General features: G+C 38.4%; 1 protein-coding gene across 3 annotated transcripts in view; it reads left to right on the top strand.

Moving 5' to 3' along the window:
- The first annotated feature begins 8,340 nt into the window (after positions 1-8,340).
- Positions 8,341-24,060, top strand: part of klhl29 (kelch-like family member 29) — a 321,705-nt gene continuing 305,985 nt past the window's right edge. For all 3 annotated transcript variants that reach the window (XM_084736948.1, XM_084736949.1, XM_084736950.1), the window contains exon 1: positions 8,341-8,652. The gene's annotated coding sequence lies outside the window, so the exon portion shown is untranslated. The remainder of the gene's footprint in view (positions 8,653-24,060) is intronic.

Here is a 24,060-nt window from a genome sequence, read left to right as displayed (position 1 = left end):
CACTTCAAGAAAGGCGGCTATTCAACCACGTACTAACCACCTGTGTTCACTGACAGGCACAAAGATAAGGAACATCCTGTTAGACAGGAGAAATATTTAACATCAAAAAATCTGTCTTAAACAAAGACAAGGAGAAAAATACTTTGATAGTTTCAGGGGGTGTGCAGCATAGATGTCATTATGATTTAACGCAGGCCAAGTACCTCCACCCAAAGGCCCTCCTTTAACAACATTTGCATTTCTGAAAACTTGGCATTGCTGCACCAGTCTCTTCACAGGAGCAGAGTCATCCGGAATATAAATTTTGCTTGACTCGATGTGCTTATTTTTGTCATGAATCCCCCTTTTGAAGATGCCCTAAATGTGCCACGTTGTGGATGCTAACATTAATTGATTTTCCAGGGCTGATCAGAGAATCAGAGCAGCTAATTAATCATTTTGAAAAAAAGCTAATTCTTTGGTGGTCAGGCTATGATCTGCAACGAAGAAGAAGTGGTGAGGAGACTGAAGTTAGGCTGTTTCATTTCCAGACAGATATGGATTTCATAATGGATAAACACAGACTCACTGTCTGCATTGTCTCCTTCTAATAGGATAAATGTGTTGACTCTCCCCTTTCTTGTAATTCGACTTAAAACAAGTCTCCCACACTGGGGTGGGGTCAATGTTACACTCTGTCAAGACAAGAGGGAACTGCAGTATAGTGTATCTGCAAAAAGTTAACATCTGTAACATCCATAAAGAACTTTATACTCACATGAATAGAGGAGATAATGAAAATATATTTTTCCCTTGCTAAAACAAGATGAACCTGCTTGTTATCCTCCACTGTTTAAAAGTATAATTTACTACAACAAACCTGGGTTCTACAATTAGCACAGTCCTTTTCAGCAAAACCACAGCTATTTGTGTTATTAATTTAAAATCTCAAGTCTCACACTCAAGTGCACTTAAAGTTAGCACTGCTGCTTTGAAATAAGTTTCATAAACCCTTGAGGAAGTGAGTCATCCCACAGATTAGCATATAATCATTTAGCTATAGTTATATAAGAAACGAAAACAAGGTGTTTAGTCAGAATACAAGTTCTAAAAGAGACATTTTAATTCTAGATCCTTATTCAAATGAAATTCATTACATGCTATTTACATGTGTGGGGAAATATCAATAACTTTTGCATGGGAGGTCCAGTTTTGTCTACTCAGATCTGTTTATTTAGAATTGGGCTCAGGCTGGGTGTGTAGATTTTCACAGTTGTTATACAGTATATCAAGGGTGGGACCAAGTCATCGTTTTGCAAGTCACAAACAAGTCTTTGCATTCAAATCCCAAGTCAAGACAGGCATGTCCCAAGTCTTAAACTTTGAGTTTTAAATCCTAAACAAGTCATAATGTGATCTTCATGTCATTTTAACAAACTTTACTCACCCTTTTTGTGCAATTTGGGGTGTCAAGCAAAGTTGGAAGTTGTTGTATCTCAGTCTGTAATTTTTATCCTACATATTTGGCATAATGGAATTCATTTTTTGTTGACTACTGTATAGTTTTTGTATGTGATCAAAGTCATCTTTGGTATCTTTTTTTCCAACTACAATGTAATGTAACGTTAATTCTTTTGTGTTCCTCTCCTTGCTGAGAATGAAAAGTGTTAACTTTTCATTCAAGAGATGAAGGGACATGAAGTGATTCATGGATTCACACATTTTAAATAACATACTTTTTAATCTTTGGGCTTATTTGAAGCTATCAAGTCTTTTCAAGTCAAAAGGGTCGAGTCTGGTGGCTGAATAGCTCAGCTGGTAGAGCATTCACTCCATGTACTGAGGCTGTGAGTCCTCTGCGGTGGCTGGAGGTTGGACTCCTGCCTGTGTTCCTTTGCTGCATGTTATTCTCCCAGTCTCTATCCTCCTTTCTTGCCATCTCTCCAGCTGTCCTATATAATTAAAGGCATATAAATAAATACATATATACGTATAAATGAGTCAAATGAGTCATCAAATTTGTGACTCAAGTCTTGAAAAACATTCCTATAGACACCAACGCTGAGGTTCATTTATTGGACTCTATTTTGGGAGCCACTGATTTATCATTTCTCAATTTCACTTCCTGTCAAATGTTCATTCAGAATCACTTTTCGCAATAGTTAAAAATGCAAAGGTTGCACAAAACTTTGTTTTGTTGAGGCATATGCACAAAAAGACTGGAACCGGCACACTCGACATAGAGTAAACTACCAGGATCAGAGAAATGTTGCAGAGAAGACACAGTGTTTGACAATGATAAACACTGACTGTAAAAGAAAAGCGCTGGAGCAGAAGCCCTGTCACGGCTGGTAAAAGAAGCAGCACTGATGTTAAAGTGCAACGTACAACTAGGCTGATAGAGAGTATGGCCTGAAGTAAATAATAGATCAATAGTATTTGATTGATCGTCTGTGGAAGTGAAAAATAGAAGAGGTCCCCAGGTCCCCCAGTTATTGTCTAACTTCTATACAACTTTTAAAAAAACTCTTGGACTAGAAAAGAAACTCCTGTGCAGAACGTTCGTTTTCAATTTTTGGTCTGCTTTTATTGTGTTCATCTGGATTATACAGTACATCGTAAAATAAATCCACGCACAGCAGGATGAAATTATAGGTAAATTCACAGATGTAGTTTGTTTTTGCCCACTGCCCCATGAGCCCAATTACTGTTGTTTACAGGCTGCAGATTTTGTCACATATAGGGTACAGTTAAGAGCATGAGTAACACACTGTCCTGCAGAATCACTGGCACTCCACATAAGTAACTGCAAAATAACCTGTGACAAATAACAAAACAAGTTTCAACATGCCCACCCAACACAGAAACATAGGAAAGGTGTATTTTATTCAGAGGAACCTCAGACTTTTACAGTTCCTTACTTTTCCATGTTTAAAGTGGGTTGTTTGAGGTAGTTCTCAGTAGTCAGTGTATTAACTACAGTAGATACCAATTGGCTTGTCCCCAGTTAGGAGAAGCAGAGAGGAGTACATGGAAGCTAAGCAATGAACTGCTATGGACAGGGTCAGCAGCAAAAGGTATTTTCGCCACTTATGTAAGGTCCACCCTAAAAATAAATCAATATCAGTTGAAGTGTATGGTATGTTTAACTGTCATCCGACAGCCTCTTCTGATGGGAAACTGCTGTTCTATTTGCCAAATATCATTCTCTCCAAACCGACCAAACTCCATTGGCTTCAGTGAATCCAAACTATCCCTTTAAAACACCTGAGTCACACAATAACAGACACAAACTAACCAATCAAAGCAATTCCTGTGTTCTGTGAGTTAAAATGACTGATTTTCTCTCATATAATCACATTCAAACTGTCCCTTTAAGTTCAAAACACCTGCTACACATGTTAAAAATATAACTTCAATTATTTTTTAAAGTCTTAATATCAAATAATATGAGGTTAATAAGGTTGTTTTAGATCCCCATTTTGTCCCATCAGCTCTCATATTGAAAAACACTTTTAGGTTATCTCTTTGTTTTTTTTTGTTTTTGTGTTGTTAATTATCAAACAACAATGGCCCATTGTTGTTCCCTGCTTCTTACTGATCTTGCATTGCATCTTCATCAAGGCTGCCATTGATTGTGGAGTTGTACTTGCACGCCCTCCTCATCCCTGTCTCTCCCTCTTCCTGATTTCTGGGTCATGCTATTGAATGTAAGCCTATCATCAGACGGCCCCACAGAGCTTGCTCCACCATTGAACATGATACTCATTTTCCTTTGGGTGAGTCACTCCATATAAACCAAGATCTCAGATAGGAAGCTTTATTTGTTCAATGTAAAAGTCCTTTTTAATTCAAACTAGTACCTGCTGGCTCAGATTAGGCTCACTGAGCTCGACGACAAATTAGTACACGCCGTCGCACACCATTTCACATGCTGCCATGGCTGAAAGGCACAGCTGGGAGACTTTTGAAATTACTGCAAAATAGAATTTGACCCCTGATAAGGCCCACTATCTATTCTGCCAAGTGTGACATTTTGATGAAATGCTGGATGTCTCAGGAGTGGAGAGCACTCAAGTATTTTATCCAAGCATTATGGAGTGCATATACTTAACTTGTATGCCGGTGAACGTGATATTTTTACTCACACTCATGAGTACTTTATTATTTCAAGCACTGTCTTGACTTTTTTTTTAATCAGTCCGTGGCCACTCACACATCATAGCTAACCATTTTATACACGTCTACATGTATATCAAACAGTTGGTATCCTCTTATCAGAGTTATTAACCATTTCAGGAATGTTCTATATGAATTTAGTTCAAGACTGGGTTGCACTAACGATGAATCAGTGTTCAGCAACACTGTTATTAAATTAAAAACTAATCTAAGTTTAGTAAATCCAAGTTTAGTGATGTAAACGGAATAATTTAATAAATCTGTATACCTTAACAAAACTATACATTGTCTGAGAGCCAGCGAGCTAAAAAGTTAATAAATGTTGCATTGTTTGCATGCTAGCTAGCTAGCTAGCTAGGTAAAAATTTAACAGAACGTTGCATAGATTGCTAGCTAGCTTGAGAGTTAAAAACAAACAAAATACAATATATTGCTTGCTAGCTAGCTAGCAAATTTAATCTTGATTTTGAGTAAAAACTAAACTAAACTGATATTTATAGAAATGTTTAATTATTTTTTTCTTTATGTACATATATATATATATACATATATGATGATTTAATTTTGGTGTAAAAATGAATCCTTGTTGGTGCAACCAAGCCTATATGTTAAGCCAAGTGCTATATTTAAATACAACATTTAGGTACTTGTACTTAAGTGTTTCCATGGTCTACAGATTTTAGCTCTACTTCACTACATGTCAGAGTGAAAAATTGTACTTTTTTTTAGTTTGCTAATTAAAGGCTCTGCATATCCAAAAGGATGTTTTCAGTTATTCTGGTGGAATAGGACACTGGTCAGGTGTAAGTTGCCTGAAGCTATGCTGTGCATAATGTAACATCTCGATGTACTAATAAAAAAAACAGTGATTTAAGTTGTCCACTAACTGGCACAAAAGACCCAGGAGCGAGTGAGATGTCAGTCAAATGCAGTTTTACGGTCCTGACAAGAGGTGGCTGGTGTGAGACGTGGGTGTGCAGGGGCTTTGATATTTTAGAATATGCTTAATTATTGAATTATTATTTATTAATTAAACTACCAAATAGTGTAAGTAGTTGAATGGTAGGACGTGTGCTTCAACACATCAACATAGAGCTACAGAAGAAAACGTATGACAGATGGGCCAAGTCCAGGCATCATTGTTGTAACGCTGCACACAAAGATTCTGTGTGGTTCTATAGACCACAGTGGAAATGCAAACAACAGGCGGAAGGAAACTTTAAGTTCCTTGAAAGTCTTACCTGGGACTAAAAGGTCTGAATACTTTGGGTGGAAACATGGCTTTACATTCTTTTACTTAAGCATACCTTTAATTTTTAACTTGTAACAGAGTATTTTTTTTTAAATTTACCATTTACTACTTTTCACTACTGGGTATTCCTATGGAGGTACGCTCTCCCTAAGAGAACATGATTAAGGATGACAACTACCAGTGTGAGAAGAACTGCAATGCAATTATAATGCAAAAGCTGAATAGAAGTCATTTCTCATGTCATGTCCTGTAAAGGGACCATGTACACAGAGCTGTAAATGACTATATTCCTACTATTCCTATTTTCCAAGAGTTATATTACGGTGACAACAGTGGTCATCGCAAGGACTTCAATGCTCATGGCATATCATCAAAACACAAAATTAAGTTATTTCATTGGAAACGTTTTGCAACACTGACTGCTTTTTTTCCTCTGATAGTTAACACACCATATGCCTTTTTTTCAACAGCATTTTGATTCAGCTTAGTTGGAAAAGCAGCTCAGTTCTGATCTGGTGACCATGACAATATGACAGGCAGCCAGCATGTACAATATCACTGATTTAATTATTTAGTCTTGTGCCACTTACTGAAGCATTGTGCTTATTATGCTGCATTAAACTTTTTTGTGAGGACAGGTGTTTTCGCTTAACGCTGTCTAGACGAGCTTGAAGACGGTTGGAGCTAATAAAGTGTTGTCACCAAACACTGTGCATGCTTAAAAGTTTTTCTGCCTTAATGATTGACTGGTGGAGATGTCAATCAAACAGTCTGGACAGGAGAGGAGGGCTAATCAAGCAAAACAAGTGAAAACACCTGTGTGGGTGTACCAGTCGGGGCAATAGAGGAGCGTTACAACAATGGATTCTCTACGTTCTATGTCACTGTCAGGCTGATAATCTCAGGTAAGCAACAACTGGAAAGCTTTAGAAGGGGGGCGTGATGGTATTGACAGGTATTTTTAAGTCAAAAACTATGGATTAGAAGGTTCTTGTGTTAATTCCACAGTTAATTGCCTCGCCAGTGGCCTATCTAAGAGGCAGCCAAGATAAGAGCCTGTCAGATTGCTTAAATGTTTTTAAAAGGTGCTCAAACCAAAGCTGACACGTGTAACTCAGCCCTCATTAATTACATTATTTACACTTGTGCCAGTTCCCGCAGCTTTATTCTTATTATACTGTGTTATTGTACTGTATTATATTTAAGGTGGGTGGAGCTAATACAGTGATGTCCTCCAACACTGCTCACTTGAAAAAAATCATAAAGTTGTTCTGCCCCAGCAACTGACTGATAGAGATGTCAATTAAACAGTAAGATCACTTCCACACAGTCAAAACAAGTCCCAAACAAGTAATATCACCTGTGTGGGTGTATCAGTAGGGGCAGTAAAGGAGCATTACACCAGTAAAACAATGGCCTCTAAGGCATTCTACATCTTGTGTCACTGACAGTGTGGTTATCTGTCAGGCAAGCACAAATAACTGCTCAACAACAACTGGGAAGCTTCGGCAGGGGTAGTGAAGATATAGACAGTATTTAAAAGTCCCATGTGGCCAAAAACTTTGGATAAGAAGGTTCTTGGGTTAATTCCTCAGTTAATTGTCCTGCCAGTAGCCTATCTAAGAGGCAGCCAAGATAAGAGCAGGTCAAATTGTCTAAATGTTTAAAGAAAGGTGCTGAAACCAAAGCTGTCTTATAAGTCTTATAATACTTATGCTGTAATTATTAACATTGGTGTTTTCACTCGATGCTGTTTAGATGAGGTTGAAGACGGTTGGGGCTAAAAAAGGATGTCACCGAACACTGTGCACTCCTAAAAGTCATAAAGTTGTTTTGCACCAGTAATTGTCTGATAGAGATGACAATCAGTCATTTCCACACAGTCTCAAGAGGAGGACTAATCAAACAAATAAAGTAAAAAAAAAAAACATCTGTGGGTGCACCATTAGAGGCAGTAAAGGAGCATTACAACAGTAAACCAATGGACTCTGTCCCTGACAGGGTGATAATCTAACTGTTTAAGCAACTACAGGAAAGCTTTAGAAGGTGTTGTGAAGATGTAGACAGTAAAAAACTGTGGATTAGAAGGTTCTTGTGTTAATTCCTCAGTTAATTGTCCTGCCAGTGGCCTATCCAAGAGGCAGCCAAGATAAGAGCTTGTCTAAATGTAAAAAATAAATAAATAAATGAAACCAAAGCTGATAAATGTAATTCGTCCCTCCCTCATTTTATTATCTGCACCTGGAATTTTCACACCATTATATGTCAAAATGTCCTCTGTGAAAAAGGCCAACGCTCCATGTAATTCCTTTGTTTCATCTTTGCTTGACCACATCACATTCCTCACTGTGTTCCAGGAAAAGTGGTTCAGAGAGCAAAAGAAGCACATTGATTTTAAGGCGATTTGGATCCAGCCAGGGAGAGCCTTGTTGATTTTCATTCTAGCCATCTAATCAGGGGCTGATTTACAACTTGGATGCAAAGTGAATGTAATTACTGGCATTTAACTACCAGGTACAGTCGGAAAGCAGCAGTGGCCTGGGTACAGCAGGACCAACAATGAAAAACAGCCAGTGGCTAGTGGCCCTTTTGTTGAAACTATGGGAAGCACTTCACAGAAATGGACATGAAAATGGGTTTTACTGTAAGTGGACGTTAAAAATGGATGTGCTTGTTAATTCCTTTGTTGTTCATCTGGAGAACTAAACTAAAATGCTTCACAATCTGTACCTGCACTGGCTCCCCCACTGATCCCAGGACCCCTATGAGAAGGACTTTATTGCTGGTGCTGATGCTGGAGTGCGAGCAGAGCTCTGCAGGCGCATGCAATTGCGCGCAGCTGCGGGTGGGCGGCGCTGTAGGGCTTGTGTGAACCAAACAAAGTGGAAGGGGAGGAGCAGCATCGGGAGAAAAGTGGCCACACGGTGTGCCAGCCCGTCCGAGCAGTCGCTTACATCTCAGATCCGCCGCCACCGCGCAGGAGAGCGCAGCAAGACGCGTCTGCCAAGTCCTGTCCACTCCACTTGGAGACGTGCGGAGCGGTGCACAGGCAAGACAGACAGGCCACTTACCGAGCAGCACGCAGCCGCTACAGGCGCACACTGTTGTTCCTTTTGCAGTAAAATGCAACAGCAGTCTTTGCGGGATAAAGACAGCATTCATACATAAGCAGCGTCGTAGCGAAACAAGGACAAACGCCGGGGGACAGGAGCAGCAGCAGCAGCGAGCGGCCAGCCGGGGAGGTAAGCGCTTCAGTCAGGCAGCGTAGGTGGAAACAGTCGCCACGCTGACTCCCATGTACGCTTGATTTTGACGTGCTTTGTGCGAGGCAGAGTTTGGACGCGGGCACACGGGAACTTGTCCTATCATGAATGACTGAGAGGAGGATCATCAGTTTCACTGCCACCCCTCTGCTGAGGACCATAGCCTACCAAATGGTGTGTGCGGCGCTCACGTTGTGCGCAAGCGCTCCTGCAAGAAGGAAAAAACTAACTTCACGTCTCAGAGCCTGTGACAGAAACTGAGAGGGTTAGGGAGATACTGAAGTAGTGGTGTGTATGAAGGGCAGCAACATAGGACAAATGGATGCTATTAAGTTGATTAAAAACATGAAAAATAGCGTCTTAATTTGTCTTAAATTTATTAAATATAGCCTGAAAAAATGATTACACTATTATGCAGAATAAAATTGCACAAACTGGAAAATTACGTAGGGCTGCATTAATGATTATTTTCTTGATTAATGGATTAGTGTTTGGTGTGTAACATGTCAGTAAATGCTGAAAAATGTCAATTAGTGTTTCCCAAAGCTCAAGATGACGTCCTGAAAGGTCTTGTCCACAACCCAAACTTATATGTGAAATATTCACATGTAAGAAGCTGAAATCAGAGATTTTTTTTTACTTTGTTCTCTTTAAAAATGACTCAGATCCATTGTTAAAGTGGTTGGCAGTTAATTCAGTAATTGATAACTAATTTGTTAATTGTCGCAGCACTAAATTCATATGAACTAATGTTATGTGGCTTTACTTTTACAGTACGGCTTTGAATTTATGGTTCCCAGAACATATAATTTCATATGCACTAATTGTCATGATACCAGGATTTTAAACTTTGATACAATACAAGTTTAAAAAAATGATACTTGATACCACTTTTGATAACACGGCAAAAAGGAAAACGTCCTGGTGCAAAAAATAGGATGATTTTTTATTTTAAAAAATTAACTCGACAGCCTGCACACACTGCTGGTACAGAAAAAAGTTAAATTCAGACAGATGAGGATGAGCATTCAGATAATTTATTTTAATCACTTTCAATACTATTATATAGAACACTATTGTATACAGTATTGTATTGATTTTAAACTCAATGTATTGAAAAAGTCAAAATTTCTTCACTTTTGACAATCTCAGCTCATGGTTCCACAATAAACAATTCCATAATACGCAGTACAATTAATGCACAGATTCTTTTTAAAAAATATATCTTATTGTATCCTACTTGTGTGCACTCTGCAGTGTGTCTTAGGTGTATTTATAAAATCCTGTTACAGATGTATGTAACTCGTAGCCTGCACCATCCTCCTACAAAGCATTACTCATCACCAGTCCCATGTGTTGTTACGGTGAAGTGCTGCCATAACCTTAGACGTGAAGCAGAGCACTGGTTTAAGGGACGCCGTGCCTTTTTCGTGTCAGAAAGTTACAGATTAATACTGAACCCATGCGTCTATTTAGAAATGCTGCCACAACAAGCAGTGTCTCATTTATTCTCTGGCCAGTGGGGAGGTGTTGATGGAAGAATGAGGTTGGTACTAATCATAGTATTATCACATTTAATCTGGAGGCCAAATTTAGCACAATTTTATTATCAACTCCCAACATCACGCTTGTCAATCCTGGCTGGTCTTTGGCTCTGATGCCTGTTTACGAGCCCTGGCATGAGCGTGGTGCTATATATATAAACAGTCCGAGTCCCTGTCCCTAAATTGATGTACCCCGGCGTTGTTATTGCATTAATGGGGCAAACATGTGGGGCAGGAGCAGGACACACTTCCCTGCCGATGACATTTGAAAACCTAGTAGGCTATCGTGAATCAAGGCAGGGGGATTAAGGGCTTTAGTCCTAGTCCTCCCTGAACAGGCAGGGGAGCTCTGCACTCGACGAGGTAAGACAATGCATTTGCCTCAGAGCTGGGAGCCATTTAGCAGGGGTCTTCTCGCCTCATCTGCCGTGTATGACGGAGAATTGTCTCTGCATATTTAGCAGTAGCAGTCACCGTAGGTGGAATGATTACACAGTGGCGATACTCAGAGGTGTGTGCGTGTGCTGATGTGTGTGTCTTCAGGCGAGCCTCAACTCTCTGCAAGTGTTGTGGCTTCTTCTCCAGTTTGTCACAAGCTTCTTTGCCATAAACTCAATCAGGGATAATCCTTGTATATCAAAGGTGATTTAAGTTGGCCGGGGGAACCGCTTTGGCCCGAGGAATTCATTTAGAAATTACCCAGAGGCATTTATCCTATTAGTAAAGGCCAGGCGAAAAACGACTCCTGTTGTTATGGTCAGCAAATAACAATACTGTAGCTCAGGGCCGTTTATTTCATTTTTTTTTTTTTTAACAAGAAGGAGAGCTCTTTTGCAGGGTAAGGGGTTCATTATTTGATTGGTGTCTGTGTACCTATTAGGTCTGAAAAATGTTGACAGAATATCTAATTGTGATTATTTTGACGAGCGATGGGTATAGTTTAAAAAATTATGATATCAGTATCAATATCGGTACCCTTACAGTGATACCGATACCATTAGAGTACACTCTGTTGGATACTTTTTCAACACGGTGCAGCTGTTCACCCTGAAGTCTCTTCATGCTTTATTGGTGCTCATCATGTTAGTCATATTCACAGTTTTTTCCTTAAATAATCCTTCCACATTTTATGCATTTGTCTTTATCAGACACTGCAGACGTGTAGTATAGCCCTATTTTTGAACGATCTGGTGACAAAACTTTACAAATCTTTTTTCTTCTAGATGTGGATACCAAAAGGATCACATGCAGGTGTTGTTTGACTGTTTTGATACTACTTGGTACTGTGTTATTTCAGTTGATACCTTGAGGCTATTGAGTACCAATACTCAGCCTTAATTCTGACTGATATTGCAATTGTGATATGATCGGTGACATTAGAGGGAATAATAATTCTTACATCATTGTTCTCGTTTTCATTAAAAAAATACATTAAAATGCTGATTATGTTGATGATGATTCTGTTTATCTTATATTACTTGCCATTATTTGATATATAAAAAAAAAAAGTTGAAAAGATGTGAAAAGAGTTTTTTTTTTTTTAAAATTAAAGTTAAATCGTTTCTTGAGTTACTGCGTTTAGCTACATATTCATTCAAAGGTAGAATTAGTAGGATTTGTCTGAGCTGTTTGTAAAGGCACCAGAAACATCCAGGACATCAAATATCTGCATTATGGGCTGGTCCCAAGTGTCCTCAGAGCAGCAAAATAATGGTAAGGAAATACTTGAACCTTTTGCCCCGTCAGCTGTTTATGTACCGTTTTGTAAATACCGATAGAAATATCATTTGTTCAGGAGTTTATCGATATTTTGGCACTGACTACCGGTTTAGTACGGGTTCTTGATACCTATCCCCAATGCTTATGTTGTGCTTTTCTTTTTTTTGCTTGGATCTATATCAAACAAAGATGTTTTCTTAAAGGTAGAATCGGCAGGATTTGTCCGAGCTGTTTGTAAAGACATCATTCCCAGGACGTCAAATACCGACATTTTGGGTTGGTAAAGCGTCTCGAACACAGCAAATGATGTGAGAAAAGAAGGACATATTCGCAGAGGGCAGAGTCAATACTACACACTGCTAGTGAGTCATAACTGCTAATTGAAAGGGATCGTGTTTCTCAGTCTTCATATTGTGTTTTATTTTACGAATGTGTTGCATATTTTGCCTTTAAGCCTATAGAATATGATGTGTGAGCCAGGACATATCTTTAAATTAATATTTAATTTAAAATGGTGTTTTGAGACACATTTTACCCTTAACAAACATTGCACCTCCTGCGATTTGAAAACTGCAGTAGGCCATATTGCGATTAGGATTAGATTTCAAGTGAATGTTCAGCTTTAGTACATGCACTATACACAAAGAAGGTGGGAAGAGATGACACGCTGCACTGTGTATTCTTGCACTTAGATGAAGTTGTGATCGGCTGCTTTTGCCTCTGGTGATGGCCTGTGCTTTAAAGGAGTCGAGAGAACAGAAGCTGTGCCAGGCTCCAGCAACAAACATGACCGCAGAAAGCCAGGTTCTCAGTGTTTTTCATGTAACAACAGTCACATAAACATAATGGTGCCTCCCCGGCTGCTGTAGAGGCAGCAGCTCGGATGCTGAGATGGAGCCCATTTCCACTGCCTTTCTTTCAAGAAAGTACAGTATAATGCCTCTGTTTATCTGCACCCCGCTCACCAAAGCAAAATAATAATGTGTGAATGTAGCTGGCAATTACGCTGATTCTGGTGGAGCAGTGGGTATTAGGAGGCCAATCTGGACCAAGCCGCCCCCAATCAGAATGAAAACGGAGAGCAATTGTGCATATTTTTAGGTCTTTGTAAGACAATGAAAGTCAATTTTCTCCAAGTTTAAAATGGATGTCTGTTTTTTGGGGAAAAGATGCTCCAGCAGATTTTTAACAAATTTTCAGTTTCTTCAGTAATTACTTCATCATCATAGGCTACTTTGAGTGTGTGTATTTATTCTATGTATAGGAGTGGACACTGGTTTTGCTGTGGTGGAAGCCAAATTTCAATCAGGATGAGCATTTAGATCATTTTTATAGCTTCTGTACTTTTGATGCTGTTAGTTTTGTATCTTTTTTAATCCCGTGATATTGAAAACGCATCAGTACTTTGATACTTTTGACAGCCTGGCTGTGAATTTATGGTTGCATGCTTTAACAAAATAAAGAATTCCATTAGTATGCAGCATTATTTATGCACAGATTATAAAGTTAATAACCTTTAAAACTGGTGTCATTTTTGTAATCCAGTTTAATTTAAGATACTCTATCAGATGTTTACCAAATTTTGCAATTTTCAGCAATTAAATCATTTCGAATATTTTGAGAGGGTGCATTTATTCTACAAATAGGGGTGTTGTGATACACTGGTATTGACGATAACCGATATATTTAAAAAAATAAATATTGAACAGCATGTATAATAAAACGTAAACAGCTCCATGTCTCAGTAACATACTCTTTGCCCTTAAATCATTATCATTTCTTTCTATTCTATTTCTATTTCTATTCTTGCTTTGCCTCCTTCACCCAACACCCCACCTCCACCCTCACTCTTGTTCACCTCCCTACACTCGTATTTTTAGTGTAATTCATTTGCCAAAAAAAAGACAAAGCACACACTTAACACAGTTTTAAAAAAAGATTTGACTAATAACTCCACCTCACTTTTTTTTAATATCATTATTGGAAATTGTTTTGGCCACCTTAATTGTGTCACCAAAGTCTGATACTGCTGATGTCTACACATGTATAGTTTACTTATAAATGCAAAGGTCAACACCATTTCAAAACTGAATTTAAAAAGGTGTAATCATGAGTACAGCTGGAAAAATACCAAGTCTTGTCATCATTTTCTTTGTTGTCCACCACTCACCTGACTAGAAGCTGGAAAGACAATTATCGTACATACATGGTCACAAAGAACAGCTTCCACACATGAGGATCTCACGCTCTATTTTAATTGAGTGTGAGATCCTGTGTGTGTGTGTGTGTGGAGGCTGTTCTTTGTATTTTTGGTTCTAAAATTTTCAATGGAGTGAGGAAAAAACTCTGTAGTAATTTGCACCACTGTCATATCTGTGTGTCTGCCGTTGAAAAGTGTTGTGATCAGATTCTCATAGCCAAGTGACAATAGTGACATTGGGAAAATAAATTTGATATTAAAACTACCAAGGTGTTATCTCATTTTTCCAGAACATTAATCGTGCCGGTTATACACATGGCTCATCTACATCTTTTACTAAATTGGAGAGCTTTAAAATGTCTTTGAATGGTCTTTTTTTTTTTTTTTTGTGAATTTCAGATCACACTGAACCATAGAAGTATTTTTTTGTGATGTTAAATTGTAGAGCCTCTTGATCCTGGAGTGCATGATGTTGTTGCACTGCACTTACCACACAAACATGAAGCAAATTTTAACCAGCGCTAAAACTAAATGCAGTTGACGGGTCGGAGCACCCGCAGCATGTGTCATAATTTTGGGTGAAATTAAATGGCAAGAAGTTACTTAATATTAGCAAGAGCAGCCACATTGTTTCATGACACATTAGTGTGATTTTAACCAAACAATTGAAAATATGTAGTGGTTGCATTCATTAAAAGAATAGTTTGACATCGTGGGAAATGCTTTTAGCCACTGTCTTGCTGATAGTTAGGTTGATACCTCTCCTATCTGTATCTGTATGATTAACAGTTAGCTTAGCCTAGCTTAGTCGACACATTTTAATTCCCTGTAAGTTCGAGAGCTGGAGAGGTGCTTAGGAGGATTTTGTAACCTAGACAGATCTAGCTGGTAGCTAGTTGTTTCCCTGTTTTCAGGCTTTGTTGTAGTAGTAGCTTCAGATGTTCCCCTTTTGTGGGGACATTCTCCATTTTTGGTGACCTGTCCAGCTAAAGCTGTCCCCTGGAATGTCCTTGTGTCTTTACTGTGCATTAAAAACAGACTGCAAAGTGGAATAATATTTGAAATGGCATGAAAGACGGGGCAGCAGAGCCTGCAGGTTGATGTCTCAATCGCGCTGTGCTCATTTTGGTCAATAAAGGGGGGCTGCTCACTCCAGCAGCTTCGTATCACTCTGCCTCTGCTTGCTAGCACTAGTTTGAGAGAAAACTGCTTTGGAAAACTTTGCCAAAAGCTAGCAAGTGTCAAGTGAATGTACAACATCACCTGAAATGTCTTTTCAAGTCAAGGAGAGTGTGGAAGTTAGGACAGTGAGGGAGATAAAGGAAGAAAGGTAAATATGATTATAGAGCCTGTCAATTTATTATTCCAAATGTTTTTGAGATAAAATCCCAAATGTTAACCAAAGTATTTTATCTAATAGTGTGCTATTTACATTAAACATTGGAGAGGAAGGAGGAAAGGATGAGAAGAAAAAGTTAAAGAGTGACATGAGGACAGCATAAAGGAGTGAGGTGGGAAGGCAAAGAGAAGGAAAGGATGAAGGAGTGTTGTCTCTGTCTGTCAGAGTGTGTTTGAACATTCGTCTTCTGTAGTTTACAGTAGCTTCACTCACCGTGCACAAAGTTATTTAGTTAGTGTCCAATTTATCACTTGGCTTGTACCATAGTTACAGTCATCTTGGTCAAAATACATGAAACCGGAATTGTCCTCGTTTTTTATGTCACAGATAATAACATTACATATTTAATGAAATATTGACCGCCAACTTAGTTAGTAGTAGCTTCATATTTATACCGTCTGTACAGACATGAGAGTGCTATCAATCATCTTATGTAACGCTCAGGGGAAAAAAGATAATTTTCCAGTGATGTGTATGTGGTACTTACCACAGAGCCCAAATCGTGTTTTCCAATAGGCCTACACAGTTACTCGAAATATTAATGTAATCACAACATGGCCAAGTGCAATATCCAAGCTGAAGCTGCTTTTTTTTTTTTTTTTTTTTTTAATGAAGATAAAAAGTGTGACAAAACAGCGTTACACTGAGGTACAGCAGCACTGCAGTGATGCCCTGGCCTACAAATCCTGTTGTCCAGATGTAAGAAAACATGTTTGTTTGGTAATTACATGTCACATCATCATGAATTTAATTTTTTTTTTTTTTGTGAAAATGAAAATTGTGATGCAAAAATGATCATTGCCACTAATCATGAATCATATTGCAATATCTGTCAAACTAATCACTATATGATCTACGGTTTTTGTGGTGGTAGAAGTAGTAGAGTCACACTGTTAGACCCAGTGTAAATGGTGATCTATGGTTATGGGTCTTTGTACCCCTTAACTCACTTTCACCCGTTCACACCATATACTTGTTGTTCCGTATTCTTGCTGTCTTTTGTTCCACTAGTCATTTGAATTCACCCGGTAAGCGTAGCATTAAGAAGTGCAGCCCATCATAGATAAATTGCTACAGTCACATAAGTGCTGCACACAGGTAACTGAGTGCGGCGTGCTTATCAAGGCGGTATCAAGACATCTTTTTTTTTTTCCCCTTTTGAAGTAGTTGTGTTGAAGTGGCGAGAGCGGCAGCTAAATGACAGCGGGGCCAATACTTAGATTATCTTTACGTGTTTGAAACAACAGCCGTGTGCCTCCGAGCTTCACCGCGGCCCGCAGTCGGTTAATTGTTCTGACACCGGAGCCATCGATGTTTACTAGCGTATCAAAGGTAACAGGCATGATAGCAAAAGAGCTGAGAGAATGCTTGATCTGTCTTGAGTTGGTTGGCTGTGTGCAGCTTTGATATCAAGATGATGAAGGAGTTTTCAGTGAAAGGAGGAGGATAGGATATCACTTTCTTCTAACACAAAGCAGATTGAGGCCATCTTGGTTTTATTTTCAAAGTAACACCTGTAAATAATTTGTAACCGTAAAGTTTGGAGTTTCTATTAATACTCATTTCTGATTTTATTTCCGTAGCCATGTTATTTAGTGAGCTGTTGGCAAACCTTGCTAGACAAATAGACGCTGTTTACCCTCTGCAGTACATCATCTGGAGTTATCCCTCCATACTGAAAAGTGTGACACCTTTTGCTAAGGACAATAAAGATGGATTTGGTCATGGTTCAAACATTTTAGGGTGAATTTTTCTATCTTAACCAACAGTGCAGCATCAGTCTTCTGCTATTCCCGCTGCAGCCTTTATGCTTTTCTTTATGGGTTTTGGTGGCAGTGATATCTTTGCTCAAATATGCCGATGAATATTTAGCATCAGAGGTTATTACAAAGCACAATATACTTGCTAATGTACACGGGGCAAAAGGCCACGAGCAAACGCCGTGCTTCCAAAGCTCTTTAGAGATCAGTGAACTATGAAAGGCAGTCTCTTCAGCTGCCCTCTTGAACACAGTCGCTGAAGGGCTAGTGATGCTGGTATCATATTTCTAAAAAGCCTGCAGTTTCCCTGTTCAGAGACCCGAATGGTCTCAAAATGCACTAAGCTCTAAACCTCCTACATCCATGGAGATTTGAGTTGGTAGCTCAGTCACTTTCAAACGTTGGTGTGTGCCATCTAAAATAAGTTTTTGTACTGTGGAAGTAAGAAACTTTAATAACATTTGATTTGCTTAGTTTTATTATTTTTAATTTATAGGAAGTGTTTTTGGATATCTAACTTTAAGCGCATTTAGACTGGATTGCACCAAAAAAGATTAATTTAATCTAAGATTAGCTCTAAAGTTCAAAATGAGTAAATCCATATTTAAAATTAAGCAGAGATCTGCTGCACAATTAAAAATTAATCTCAGCTTAGTAAATCCAAGTTTAGTGATATAAACTGACATTAAATCGAATTTAAGCAATGCTTACCCAATTGCTTACCCAAAATAAATACGTGAATGAAAAATAAATTTAAGTGCTGTCTTGACCAAGTGAGTACAAAAGATGAGGGATGCTTGTTAGATAAAAAATAAAAACCAAATATGTTGTTGTTTGTGAGCTAGCTAAAAAGGAAAGTGTTATATGGTTTGCTAGTTAGCTAAAATGTAAAAAAAAACACAAAAAAAACAAAAAAACAAAGAAAGAAGAGATGCATCATAAAACATAATTGGGTTCAGTCTGTCCCTTAACTTTCTTAAAGGAAGTTATTATTATTTTGCTCCATCCATCTCAAAAAAGCAGCCGTCTTAAAAGTTAACCACCTCGCATGTAAGTTTAAAGTTAATACTGGATCACATTTTAAAATGTTTAATCCAGGTTTAGAATAAAAACTAAACTGGGGTTTAAAGGGAGTTTTGAATGGTCTCTTTCTTAAATTTTTAGCTAATTTTAACATAATTGAAAGTTAAACCACAATTTAATCAGATTTAAAAATGAATCCTTGCTTGGTGCATCCCAACCTTAAGGTTTTAGCAGATTTTTCTTCCTTTATCATTTCCTTTTTAAATCCATTTGTTTATTTCCTGTTGCCTAAAAATAAAACATAAAGTGCACACTCTTTTATGGATCCATCCATGTTGTTCAGCACTATACTGTGCACCTACATGCCATATTTGTTGAGAGCTGTGCATTAGCCCATGTCCTTGTGTTATTGTGGCCTTAATATTTTCTATGTAGTCCATCAGCCATGCTCTCCAGGAAGCAGAGCCAAGCTTCGCTGCCCAACAAAATGCTGAAACTCATTAGGCCCTGAGCAAGCAAGCTGACACCAGGAGCCAGGGCCAAGGGCCATACTTACCAGATAGGGACCCAATTCCAAATTTACCCGTAGCTTTAACCCAGTGTCATTTCATTCTGTGTTTGGAAATATTTGGCTTCCTGCAAAAAAAAGAGGGCCCTCTCTGAGGAGAAAATTTGAAACCATTACCATAATTTTAATACCCACACAAATGGCTTAAATTCACTTGACATGTTTGGGGACAGGGGGGAGAGGATTTGATTTGGACTTGGGCCTGTGAGGCTTCATCTCGGGGCCCCTGCGGTCTGTGAACCCGCTGTGCGGTGAGTGGCTCCGTGGGGGGTAGGTTAAGCCTGTTAGCCCCATATGATGACACCGCAGGTTTGCTCCATGGATGGGGGGAGCGATGGGAAGGGAGGTGGACAAGGAAAATTGTTCCTATCTTGTAGCCCATCACCACGACTGCTTATGCAGGCACCCATTAAGCCCGGCTACAGGAGTATTTCTGCTTGGCGGCTCTCTGACAGCCACAGCTCCCTTGGCATCTCTTTTATGAACCTTAGTCATTTTAATAAGGTGTATTATACTATCTTATCTCTGCTTTGGAATAAACATCATCTATAATAAAATATAAAATCTATTCTAGGTATGTCTGGGCTGTTAAAAATGCAGAATATACCAGACATTATTTGAGAGTGCATTGGCCCTTAGAAAGACATGGCTGTATTATGTAATAATTTATTTGAAATTGAATAATTGAATGTGCCTTCAGGAGACGTGCAGCTTAAAAGGAGGCCTGCTGGAACAGGTTTTGAGGTGGAATGTCAGACTCAAACCAGCTCTGTCCGCTTGAGGCATACCAGACTTCAAATTACTTCAAGAGGAAAACAAATTTCACCGGTCACTGAAGTCACTTGAACTCATTTCCCCCTTGCCTTTTTTCTCACAACCATGGGAAATTACAATAAAACTATTTGAGCTTTGCTACTGTCATTTGAGTGCTGCCTCTACATAACAGCGGTATATAGTTTATGTGCTGCAGTAATTGCACTGTGGAGTGTTTTTGCCACTGTTCTTGGTAATCACAACACTGTAAAAATACACTTTGTTTTAACTTAAAAAAAGTTAGCGTATGCTCTTCTGTAAAATTTTAAGTTGACTGAAATTGAAGACAAGTTGAGGTAATTTTGCAATAATTCAAAACGGGGAACTTTTCTAGTCAAATTAACTTCGTTAATTTTTCGAGAAAACATGTTGAATAAGCGTCAGATAATAAGTTGAACCAACGACTCTTTAGTGACACTGATGACCAAAAAAGATTTGATTTTGTTTTCCTGCATCTAGTGATTTTGCTGCTTATTAATTCTCTGCCATGTGTTTTGTTTTGAGGGGTCTGCTCATTCTGCAACTGTAAACCTCAAACCATTTGTCTCCTGTAAGGAATGAATATGTAAATAGTTCACAGTTAATAGAAGTATACATAACAGCGACATACAGCCATGTCTGATTTGCATATTCCAGCAGTGCAAGTTGAAAGGTGGCTTTTGAGTTAAGAGGATACATAAATCATGTGTTCGCAGGAGATGTGATGTGCATCTGTAATAACATCCTATTTACAACCTGTTTGCCTCGGCCCTGGATGTATTCTTGCAAGGACTACAATAGCTTATAAAATATTGGCGCTATCCCAACCACCTAATGCTGTGATGCATGTACTCAAGCGTTGATTAATTCATTTTGGCAGTAGATTTTCTCTGTATAAATACCTGCAGCACAATGACCAGGGTCATTAATTGTATTTAGTAATTACTGCACGACATCTGGCAGCAAATAATAATGAAAACAGACTGTTTTTATTTGCAGACTGTTTGCTAAAATGCGCTCTTGCTGTCTGTTAGGGGGGTCCATCTGTTGCTATTGATACATAGTAAATGGTGAAAAATTGTGAGTTGTCACATTCACTTAAAGGGATAGTTCAGATTATTTGAAGTAGGGCTATATGAGATACTTATTTAAAGTCAGTGTGCTACACACAGGAGATGGCGGTCAGTTTGGAGCAGCAGAAAGGAGGACTAGCATGAAAGCTATGCAAGGAACTAGCGTGGACTGGGTCAGCAACAACCTGTATTTTAACCACTTAAAAAAAGCTCCACCTAAAAAACTCAATGAGAGTTTAAGAGTGTGCTAACTTTAGAATATTTCCACCTCTTCTGATGGAAAATATTATATAATACTGTGTATATAAACCAAATATCATTCTCTCCAACCCAACCAAACTCCATAGGTGAAATCAGTCATTTTCCCTCGCAGAACACAGGAGTTGCTGGTCTACCACTTCCTTATTGTGTGACCTCTATGTTTTAAAGGGATAGTTCAGTTTCACCAAAGTCACACAATGATGCAAACAAACTGAGAAATTGAGACAGTTGTAGACCAGCAACTTCTGTCTTCTGCGAGGAAGAATTGCCATGTAGTTTGGTTGGTTTGGAGAGAGTATTATTTGGCTTATATAATGACAGTTTTCTGCCCGAAGTCATTGTATACTCCTCTCTGCTTCTTCTAACTGTGGCCGTATCCCTTTAGATTAGTGGGTCACCTAAATATAAAAATAAGACTATTGTTGACTAACATAAAGGGTTAAAAAACAGGAGGGGGTGCAATGCTCATTCTGCTGCTTCTGCTCAATTGAAAAACCCCGGTTATTTAACCTCTCTTTACATCCTTACAGCTCATTGGAGTGGACTTGAAAGTCAGGCGATTGGCGCTCATATCTGCAGCCAAGGAAATGAACAGTGAAAAATCAGAGAGAAGTAAACTCCTGCTTGGACACACATGAAGGGCAGCATTTCTGCTCTGCCTCTGTGCAGCTCGTATATTTTATGTGTTGCAGTTTGGCTGTTTCTTGTATTCAAAGACACACAGACATTTGGCTGCGATAAAACTGACCATAATGTTAATAAGACGGCGGCTGAAGGTGGCATTGTAAAGATAGCTTTTGTCATTGCTTGGCGCCTGTGGGCCTTGGTGTAATTTTATAGCTTTCCCGAGTAGACATTTCTATTTCTCAGCATTTGCAAGATAGTCCTATCCATTTCCCCCTCTCTCCGGACATGAATTCATTGCCCGCTTGGAAAAGAAGCCTTTTGATTTTATGAGAGAAATCTTTAAACTGTAGTTATGCCAGTCGGTGGTCATTTGACAGCCTGGCCCGGCACAAAGCTGCTCAGAATTTGCAGTTTGGAGGAGTAGACCCTTGCTTTGCTTTTCTAATCCTGAATTTTGAGACAATAACTTCACCTTGAAATGAAGAGTCCACTTGAAACAGCCTTTTAGAATGGAGGCGAAGTGACGGCAGCCAAGTTTGATTATTAATGGCGGGTCTCTATCTCTCAGGCCCTAATTGGTCTCTGCTGATTGCTGAGCGTTCTGATTAAGAAATTCCATTAAAATTGATGTATCATGCTTCCAAGTGTTTTTTCACAGTTAGATAGCTCCTTCAATCAATTGATAATTACATAGATGATGTATTGCTGTGGTCCATTTTGACAAGTTTACAATAATTGGCATGGTACAGTTTTTTTCTGTATGCCCTGCGACTATGAGAGAGTGCCTTATTGTGCGAAATAAATGTAAACAATTTCTTCAGGATTGTGTTAAATATGTAGCCAAAATGTATCTACAGTTATCTGTAATAAATGCTGAAAGAAGATTATTTTAAATTCTATATGTTTTCTATCACTTATTATGAAGTATTTATGTCTTACTTTTAAGTTACTGTGGCAGTTTCTCATCATTTAGTGACTTTTTGGACACAAACACATAATGTTTGTTATTGCGGAGATGCTAGTAGTTAATTGGAGGAAGAGGAGACTAAATATAAATCTATAGGGAGAAGTCAATGAGCTAGTTAATGATTTTGCTTTGTGTGGAGTTAATGGAAAACATCTCTAATTTCATGGCAAAGTAAACATTTTTCCTGCGGGCTTTTAACTCATTTTCTTGTTACAAAAATAAAGAAGCAGAGAGAAATTTCAGGTTTTGTTTGAACAGTGTGAGTGAGTGGCAAACAGTGTTCTCGCTCAGTATAATCACTGTTAATACAGTATTTGAATTTCTGTTAAATTAAAACCATGTTCTGTTGTGTATTTATGTGAGTACTACACTGTAAAAATAAATGATTTGTTTAAACTTAAAAAGTTAGTGTCCAGGCTGCCTTAAAATCGCAAGTTGAGTGAATTTGAAAAGTTATTTTGTAATGATTAAAAACAAAATGAACTTGTACATGAATAAAACAAGTTCCATAAGTTGACCCAACACCTCTTCAGTCACACTGATGTTTTCTTTGATATGAAAAATAAGGGTTTTAACTGTCAAACAATGCATGCTGGGAAGTCTGCTAATATGCTGATGCTTTTTTTTTTTAACAGTTTATGTAATTAGATGCTGTGTTGTATCATCAATGCTTTTGTAGTTTTAATTATATGATAAAGAGAGTTGGCAGGAGAACATAATTAATTCCGGGGTAATATACATTACAACTTCTTTAAATATTTCTAATCCATGCACAGTTGGACACTAACTTTTAATGAAACTTCACTTAGTAATATTTTGGCAGCTTTACATAAACAGCCATATGTCAGAACTTCTCTTAGACTCACTCTCTGTGCAACAGCAGACGCCTTTTAGCTCCATAAACTGATGGCGGAAAGAATTGGTTTCATATCAGCGGGCTACTGTCTTTTATCATCCTCTCGAGGAAGATTTGGCAAGGTAGCTGTTTCCATTCTTGCACAATCATCACAATGGAAATCAGACTTTTTCTTTTCTTTTCTCTTTTTTTAAGGAATAAAAAAACATGCTTTCGACCACCATTTTTCATCTTAAAAAGAAAAACGCACTGAAAATCATGTTCTACAGGCTATTAAGCCCGATGTGATGTATGAGACTTGGAAGTATAGTCAGCAAAACATGATGAATGAGCATTCAATGATATTTCACTTCTTGGAAAGGTTTCACTGTCTGCTTTGCCTCAGACACGTGGCCCTACTCTGCAGCCCCTCCTGACAGCTGTCTATAACATCAGCAAATTATTTTGAAAGACAGCAGATACTTGAACTGTTCACTTATTTTTTTTTAAATCATTTTTGGTTGCATACCTTAAAAGCAAAGAAATGTACTTGCATATGATAAAACCCGGTGACGCTAGACACTAAATTGTCTTGCAATTTTACCTTGGGTTCTCTGAG

This window comes from Lutjanus erythropterus, chromosome 15 (assembly GCF_056507025.1).
Source record: "Lutjanus erythropterus isolate fLutEry1 chromosome 15, fLutEry1.hap2, whole genome shotgun sequence".
In the NCBI taxonomy this organism is placed as follows: domain Eukaryota; kingdom Metazoa; phylum Chordata; class Actinopteri; order Lutjaniformes; family Lutjanidae; genus Lutjanus; species Lutjanus erythropterus.
This window is presented reverse-complemented; position numbering and strand designations above follow the sequence as displayed.